At 46.8% G+C, this 10,000-nt stretch overlaps 1 protein-coding gene across 9 annotated transcripts in view; it reads left to right on the forward strand.

Moving 5' to 3' along the window:
• LOC106592913 (RNA-binding protein 47) overlaps positions 1 to 10,000 on the forward strand; it is a 78,576-nt gene that overhangs the window by 30,188 nt on the left and 38,388 nt on the right. The window lies entirely within an intron of this gene.

A 10,000-nucleotide genomic window follows, 5' to 3' on the forward strand; every position in this document is an offset into this window, starting at 1 on the left:
ACGGTAATATCCATATAAACTGGTTAGTGTTATTACGGTAATATCCATACCACTGGTTAGTGTTATTACGGTAATATCCATACCACTGGTTAGTGTTATTACGGTAATATCCATACCACTGGTTAGTGTTATTACGGTAATATCCATACCACTGGTTAGTGTTATTACGGTAATATCCATACCACTGGTTAGTGTTATTACGGTAATATCCATACCACTGGTTAGTGTTATTACGGTAATATCCATACCACTGGCTAGTTATTCTGTCTTTTGTGGATTACAGTCTGAGGAATGGGGTCATAGTTTACCGTTAACCCCAACAACCAGCAGGCTGTGGGAGGGAGGGAGGGAGGGAGGGAGGAGGGAGGAGGGAGGGAGGGAGGAGGAGGGAGGGAGGGAGGGAGGGAGGGGGGGGTGAGGGAGGGAGGGACGGAGGGAGATAGAATGACAGAGTACTGATGATGATATTAACCTGGGGAGGGAGGGAGGGAGGGAGGGAGGGAGGGAGGGAGGGAGGGAGGGAGGGAGGGAGGGAGGGAGGGAGGGAGGGAGGGAGGGAGGGAGGGAGGGAGGGAGTACTGATGATGATATTAACCTGGGTACTCTAGTGATTACATCAGAGGTGGACTCTTCAACTGTGTGTGTGTGTGTGTGTGTGTGTGTGTGTGTGTGTGTGTGTGTGTGTGTGTGTGTGTGTGTGTGTGTGTGTGTGTGTGTGTGTGTGTGTGTGTGTGTGTGAGTGTGTGTGTATGCAGTCTATTCTGCAGTAGTCTGTATAGTGTCAATTCTATCTTCCCTGATACAATAAGAATCTTTGGGCCAGTTTCACTGTAGTAGTAAGATGATGGTTGTGAATACAGACAGCTGTAGTGATGGTTCAGTAGTGATGGTTCAGTAGTGATGCTGTAGTGATGGTTCAGTAGTGATGGTTCAGTAGTGATGGTTCAGTAGTGATGGTTCAGTAGTGATGCTGTAGTGATGGTTCAGTAGTGATGGTTCAGTAGTGATGCTGTAGTGATGGTTCAGTAGTGATGGTTCAGTAGTGATGGTTCAGTAGTGATGCTGTAGTGATGGTTCAGTAGTGATGGTTCAGTAGTGATGGTTCAGTAGTGATGGTTCAGTAGTGATGCTGTAGTGATGGTTCAGTAGTGATGCTGTAGTGATGGTTCAGTAATGATGGTTCAGTAGTGATGCTGTAGTGATGGTTCAGTAGTGATGGTTAAGTAGTGATTGTTCAGTAGTGATGGTTCAGTAGTGATGGTTCAGTAGTGATGCTGTAGTGATGGTTCAGTAGTGATGGTTCAGTAGTGATGCTGTAGTGATGGTTCAGTAGTGATGGTTCAGTAGTGATGGTTCAGTAGTGATGCTGTAGTGATGGTTCAGTAGTGATGGTTCAGTAGCGATGGTTCAGTAGTGATGGTTCAGTAGTGATGGTTCAGTAGTGATGCTGTAGTGATGGTTCAGTAGTGATGGTTCAGTAGTGATGCTGTAGTGATGGTTGAGTAGTGATGGTTCAGTCGTGATGGTTCAGTAGTGATGGTTCAGTAGTGATGCTGTAGTGATGGTTCAGTAGTGATGGTTCAGTAGTGATGGTTCAGTAGTGATGGTTCAGTAGTGATGCTGTAGTGATGGTTCAGTAGTGATGGTTCAGTAGTGATGGTACAGTAGTGATGGTTCAGTAGTGATGGTTCAGTAGTGATGGTTCAGTAGTGATGCTGTAGTGATGGTTCAGTAGTGATGGTTCAGTAGTGATGGTTCAGTACTGTTTACATCCCACTTGGCACACTCCTCACTACATAGTGTACTACATTAGACCAGGGCCCATAGTGTACTACATTAGAGCCCATAGTGTACTACATTAGACCAGGGCCCATAGTGTACTACATTAGACCAGGGCCCATAGTGTACTACATTAGACCAGGGCCCATAGTGTACTACATTAGACCAGGGCCCATAGCGTACTACATTAGACCAGGGCCCATAGTGTACTAGATTAGGGCCCATAGTGTACTACATTAGACCAGGGCCCATAGTGTACTACATTAGACCAGGGCCTATAGTGTACTACATTAGACCAGGGCCCATAGTGTACTACATTAGACCAGGGCCCATAGTGTACTACATTAGACCAGGGCCCATAGTGTACTACATTAGACCAGGGCCCATAGTGTACTACATTAGACCAGGGCCCATAGTGTACTACATTAGACCAGGGCCCATAGTGTACTACATTAGACCAGGGCCCATAGTGTACTACATTAGACCAGGGCCCATAGTGTACTACATTAGACCAGGGCCCATAGTGTACTACATTAGACCAGGGCCCATAGTGTACTTCATTAGACCAGGGCCCATAGTGTACTACATTAGAGCCCATAGTGTACTACATTAGACCAGGGCCCATAGTGTACTACATTAGACCAGGGCCCATAGTGTACTACATTAGACCAGGGCCCATAGTGTACTACATTAGACCAGGGCCTATAGTGTACTACATTAGACCAGGGCCCATAGTGTACTACATTAGACCAGGGCCCATAGTGTACTACATTATACCAGGGCCCATAGTGTACTACATTAGACCAGGGCCCATAGTGTACTACATTAGACCAGGGCCTATAGTGTACTACATTAGACCAGGGCCCATAGTGTACTACATTAGACCAGGGCCCATAGTGTACTAGATTAGGGCCCATAGTGTACTACATTAGACCAGGGCCCATAGTGTACTACATTAGATCAGAGCCCATAGTGTACTACATTAGACCAGGGCCCATAGTGTACTACATTAGACCAGGGCCCATAGTGTACTACATTAGGGCCCATAGTGTACTACATTAGACCAGGGCCCATAGTGTACTACATTAGACCAGGGCCCATAGTGTACTACATTAGACCAGGGCCCATAGTGTACTACATTAGACCAGGGCCCATAGTGTACTACATTAGACCAGGGCCTATAGTGTACTACATTAGACCAGGGCCCATAGTGTACTACATTAGACAAGGGCCCATAGTGTACTACATTATACCAGGGCCCATAGTGTACTACATTAGACCAGGGCCCATAGTGTACTACATTAGACCAGGGCCCATAGTGTACTAGATTAGGGCCCATAGTGTACTACATTAGACCAGGGCCCATAGTGTACTACATTAGATCAGAGCCCATAGTGTACTACATTAGACCAGGGCCCATAGTGTACTACATTAGACCAGGGCCCATAGTGTACTACATTAGGGCCCATAGTGTACTACATTAGACCAGGGCCCATAGTGTACTACATTAGGGCCCATAGTGTACTACATTAGACCAGGGCCCATAGTGTACTACATTAGATCAGAGCCCATAGTGTACTACATTAGACCAGGGCCTATAGTTTACTACATTAGACCAGGGCCCATAGTGTACTACATTAGGGCCCATAGTGTACTACATTAGACCAGGGCCTATAGTGTACTACATTAGACCAGGGCCCATAGTGTACTACATTAGACCAGGGCCCATAGTGTACTACATTAGACCAGGGCCCATAGTGTACTACATTAGACCAGGGCCCATAGTGTACTACATTAGACCAGGGCCCATAGTGTACTACATTAGACCAGGGCCCATAGTGTACTACATTAGATCAGAGCCCATAGTGTACTACATTAGACCAGGGCCCATAGTGTACTACATTAGGGCCCATAGTGTACTACATTAGGGCCCATAGTGTACTACATTAGACCAGGGCCCATAGTGTACTACATTAGACCAGGGCCTATAGTGTACTACATTAGACCAGGGCCCATAGTGTACTACATTAGGGCCCATAGTGTACTACATTAGACCAGGGCCCATAGTGTACTACATTAGACCAGGGCCCATAGTGTACTACATTAGACCAGGGCCCATAGTGTACTACATTAGACCAGGGCCCATAGTGTACTACATTAGACCAGGGCCCATAGTGTACTACATTAGACCAGGGCCTATAGTGTACTACATTAGACCAGGGCCCATAGTGTACTACATTAGGGCCCATAGTGTACTACATTAGACCAGGGCCCATAGTGTACTACATTAGACCAGGGCCCATAGTGTACTACATTAGACCAGGGCCCATAGTGTATACATTAGGGCCCATAGTGTACTACATTAGACCAGGGCCCATAGTGTACTACATTAGACCAGGGCCCATAGTGTACTACATTAGACCAGGGCCTATAGTGTACTACATTAGACCAGGGCCCATAGTGTACTACATTAGGGCCCATAGTGTACTACATTAGACCAGGGCCCATAGTGTACTACATTAGACCAGGGCCTATAGTGTACTACATTAGACCAGGGCCCATAGTGTACTACATTAGAGCCCACAGTGTACTACATTAGACCAGGGCCCATAGTGTACTACATTAGACCAGGGCCCATAGTGTATACATTAGGGCCCATAGTGTACTACATTAGACCAGGGCCCATAGTGTACTACATTAGACCAGGGCCCATAGTGTACTACATTAGACCAGGGCCCATAGTGTACTACATTAGACCAGGGCCCATAGTGTACTACATTAGACCAGGGCCTATAGTGTACTACATTAGACCAGGGCCCATAGTGTACTACATTAGACCAGGGCCCATAGTGTACTACATTAGACCAGGGCCCATAGTGTACTACATTAGACCAGGGCCCATAGTGTACTACATTAGACCAGGGCCCATAGTGTACTACATTAGACCAGGGCCCATAGTGTACTACATTAGACCAGGGCCCATAGTGTACTACATTAGACCAGGGCCCATAGTGTACTACATTAGACCAGGGCCCATAGTGTACTACATTAGACCAGGGCCCATAGTGTACTACATTAGATCAGAGCCCATAGTGTACTACATTAGACCAGGGCCTATAGTTTACTACATTAGACCAGGGCCCATAGTGTACTACATTAGGGCCCATAGTGTACTACATTAGACCAGGGCCTATAGTGTACTACATTAGACCAGGGCCCATAGTGTACTACATTAGACCAGGGCCCATAGTGTACTACATTAGACCAGGGCCCATAGTGTACTACATTAGACCAGGGCCCATAGTGTACTACATTAGACCAGGGCCCATAGTGTACTACATTAGACCAGGGCCCATAGTGTACTACATTAGATCAGAGCCCATAGTGTACTACATTAGACCAGGGCCCATAGTGTACTACATTAGGGCCCATAGTGTACTACATTAGGGCCCATAGTGTACTACATTAGACCAGGGCCCATAGTGTACTACATTAGACCAGGGCCTATAGTGTACTACATTAGACCAGGGCCCATAGTGTACTACATTAGGGCCCATAGTGTACTACATTAGACCAGGGCCCATAGTGTACTACATTAGACCAGGGCCCATAGTGTACTACATTAGACCAGGGCCCATAGTGTACTACATTAGGGCCCATAGTGTACTACATTAGACCAGGGCCCATAGTGTACTACATTAGACCAGGGCCCATAGTGTACTACATTAGACCAGGGCCTATAGTGTACTACATTAGACCAGGGCCCATAGTGTACTACATTAGGGCCCATAGTGTACTACATTAGACCAGGGCCCATAGTGTACTACATTAGACCAGGGCCCATAGTGTACTACATTAGACCAGGGCCCATAGTGTATACATTAGGGCCCATAGTGTACTACATTAGACCAGGGCCCATAGTGTACTACATTAGACCAGGGCCCATAGTGTACTACATTAGACCAGGGCCTATAGTGTACTACATTAGACCAGGGCCCATAGTGTACTACATTAGGGCCCATAGTGTACTACATTAGACCAGGGCCCATAGTGTACTACATTAGACCAGGGCCTATAGTGTACTACATTAGACCAGGGCCCATAGTGTACTACATTAGAGCCCACAGTGTACTACATTTGACCAGGGCCCATAGTGTACTACATTAGACCAGGGCCCATAGTGTATACATTAGGGCCCATAGTGTACTACATTAGACCAGGGCCCATAGTGTACTACATTAGACCAGGGCCCATAGTGTACTACATTAGACCAGGGCCCATAGTGTACTACATTAGACCAGGGCCCATAGTGTACTACATTAGACCAGGGCCCATAGTGTACTACATTAGACCAGGGCCCATAGTGTACTACATTAGACCAGGGCCTATAGTGTACTACATTAGACCAGGGCCCATAGTGTACTACATTAGACCAGGGCCCATAGTGTACTACATTAGACCAGGGCCCATAGTGTACTACATTAGACCAGGGCCCATAGTGTACTACATTAGACCAGGGCCCATAGTGTACTACATTAGACCAGGGCCCATAGTGTACTACATTAGACCAGGGCCCATAGTGTACTACATTAGACCAGGGCCCATAGTGTACTACATTAGACCAGGGCCCATAGTGTACTACATTAGACCAGGGCCCATAGTGTACTACATTAGATCAGAGCCCATAGTGTACTACATTAGACCAGGGCCTATAGTTTACTACATTAGACCAGGGCCCATAGTGTACTACATTAGGGCCCATAGTGTACTACATTAGACCAGGGCCTATAGTGTACTACATTAGACCAGGGCCCATAGTGTACTACATTAGACCAGGGCCCATAGTGTACTACATTAGACCAGGGCCCATAGTGTACTACATTAGACCAGGGCCCATAGTGTACTACATTAGACCAGGGCCCATAGTGTACTACATTAGACCAGGGCCCATAGTGTACTACATTAGATCAGAGCCCATAGTGTACTACATTAGACCAGGGCCCATAGTGTACTACATTAGGGCCCATAGTGTACTACATTAGGGCCCATAGTGTACTACATTAGACCAGGGCCCATAGTGTACTACATTAGACCAGGGCCTATAGTGTACTACATTAGACCAGGGCCCATAGTGTACTACATTAGGGCCCATAGTGTACTACATTAGACCAGGGCCCATAGTGTACTACATTAGACCAGGGCCCATAGTGTACTACATTAGACCAGGGCCCATAGTGTACTACATTAGGGCCCATAGTGTACTACATTAGACCAGGGCCCATAGTGTACTACATTAGACCAGGGCCCATAGTGTACTACATTAGACCAGGGCCTATAGTGTACTACATTAGACCAGGGCCCATAGTGTACTACATTAGGGCCCATAGTGTACTACATTAGACCAGGGCCCATAGTGTACTACATTAGACCAGGGCCCATAGTGTACTACATTAGACCAGGGCCCATAGTGTATACATTAGGGCCCATAGTGTACTACATTAGACCAGGGCCCATAGTGTACTACATTAGACCAGGGCCCATAGTGTACTACATTAGACCAGGGCCTATAGTGTACTACATTAGACCAGGGCCCATAGTGTACTACATTAGGGCCCATAGTGTACTACATTAGACCAGGGCCCATAGTGTACTACATTAGACCAGGGCCTATAGTGTACTACATTAGACCAGGGCCCATAGTGTACTACATTAGAGCCCACAGTGTACTACATTAGACCAGGGCCCATAGTGTACTACATTAGACCAGGGCCCATAGTGTATACATTAGGGCCCATAGTGTACTACATTAGACCAGGGCCCATAGTGTACTACATTAGACCAGGGCCCATAGTGTACTACATTAGACCAGGGCCCATAGTGTACTACATTAGACCAGGGCCCATAGTGTACTACATTAGACCAGGGCCCATAGTGTACTACATTAGACCAGGGCCCATAGTGTACTACATTAGACCAGGGCCTATAGTGTACTACATTAGACCAGGGCCCATAGTGTACTACATTAGACCAGGGCCCATAGTGTACTACATTAGACCAGGGCCCATAGTGTACTACATTAGACCAGGGCCCATAGTGTACTACATTAGACCAGGGCCCATAGTGTACTACATTAGACCAGGGCCCATAGTGTACTACATTAGACCAGGGCCCATAGTGTACTACATTAGACCAGGGCCCATAGTGTACTACATTAGACCAGGGCCCATAGTGTACTACATTAGACCAGGGCCCATAGTGTACTACATTAGACCAGGGCCCATAGTGTACTACATTAGACCAGGGCCCATAGTGTACTACATTAGACCAGGGCCCATAGTGTACTCCATTAGACCAGGGCCCATAGTGTACTACATTAGACCAGGGCCCATAGTGTACTACATTAGACCAGTGCCTATAGTGTACTACATTAGACCAGGGCCCATAGTGTACTACATTAGACCAGGGCCCATAGTGTACTACATTAGACCAGGGCCCATAGTGTACTACATTAGACCAGGGCCCATAGTGTACTACATTAGACCAGGGCCCATAGTGTACTACATTAGACCAGGGCCCATAGTGTACTACATTAGGGCCCATAGTGTACTACATTAGACTACTTGGCTGTTTCTCCTGATAACAACATGCCTTGTCTTTAACGACACTTTCAATCTCCTTATTTTAACATAGATTTGGCGTGTGTGTGTGTGTGTGTGTGTGTGTGTGTGTGTGTGTGTGTGTGTGTGTGTGTGTGTGTGTGAAACTCTTATCAGTGGACCTAACACGTGGTTTTACAGGGCGATGTTTAACAGAGGGCACAACACAGTATGGATGACCCTCACACACACACACACACACACACACACACACACACACACAGTATAGTTGTTATCAGTGGTGTGACGGCATCAGTGTTACGGGTGATAGTGTGAAACAGTGTGTGCTGTGGCCTTGAGGACGACGCTTGCTGATTAGCTGAAGGAATGTGTTTTTATCTGAGGATAGCTAACGCCAGCTAACGCTAGCTCATAACCTAGAGCAAGTTCATGGTGCTATCTCAGAACGCTAACTCATTACACAAGTAATGCTAGCATATAATGCTGTAATGCATATAATGTTAACCAGTAGTGCTAACTCATAATCCTAACCCATGAAGCTAACTCCTAGTGCTAGCCCATAAAACTAACTCATAATCTAGCCCATGAAGCTAACTCCTAGTGCTAGCCGATGAAGTTAGCTCATAATGCTAGCCCATAAAGCTAACTCCTAGTGCTAGCCCATAAAGCCAGCTCCTAGTGCTAGCCCATGAAGCTAACTCCTAGTGCTAGCCCATAAAGCCAGCTCCTAGTGCTAGCCCATAAAGCTAACTCCTAGTGCTAGCCCATAAAGCTAACTCCTAGTGCTAGCCCATAAAGCCAGCTCCTAGTGCTAGCCCATAAAGCTAACTCCTAGTGCTAGCCCATAAAGCTAACTCCTAGTGCTAGCCCATAAAGCTAACTCCTAGTGCTAGCCCATCAAGCTAACATCTAGTGCTAGCCCATAAAGACAGCTCCTAGTGCTAGCCCATAAAGCTAACTCCTAGTGGTAACCCATAAAGCCAGCTCCTAGTGCTAGCCCATAAAGCTAACTCCTAGTGCTAGCCCATAAAGCCAGCTCCTAGTGCTAGCCCATAAAGCTAACTCCTAGTGGTAACCCATAAAGCCAGCTCCTAGTGCTAGCCCATAAAGCTAACTCCTAGTGCTAGCCCATAAAGCTAACTCCTAGTGCTAGCCCATAAAGCCAGCTCCTAGTGCTAGCCCATGAAGCCAGCTCCTAGTGCTAGCCCATAAAGCCAACTCCTAGTGCTAGCCCTTAAAGCCAGCTCCTAGTGCTAGCCCATAAAGCCAACTCCTAGTGCTAGCCCAACTCCTAGTGCTAGCCCATAAAGCCAACTCCTAGTGCTAGCCCATAAAGCTAACTCCTAGTGCTAGCCCATAAAGCTAACTCCTAGTGCTAGCCCATAAAGCTAACTCCTAGTGCTAGCCCATAAAGCTAACTCCTAGTGCTAGCCCATAAAGCTAACTCCTAGTGCTAGCCCATAAAGCCAACTCCTAGTGCTAGCCCATAAAGCCAGCTCCTAGTGCTAGCCCATAAAGCCAGCTCCTAGTGCTAGCCCATAAAGCCAACTCCTAGTGCTAGCCCATAAAGCTAACTCCTAGTGCTAGCCCATAAAGCCAACTCC

This window comes from Salmo salar, unplaced genomic scaffold, assembly GCF_905237065.1.
Source record: "Salmo salar unplaced genomic scaffold, Ssal_v3.1, whole genome shotgun sequence".
NCBI lineage: Eukaryota > Metazoa > Chordata > Actinopteri > Salmoniformes > Salmonidae > Salmo > Salmo salar.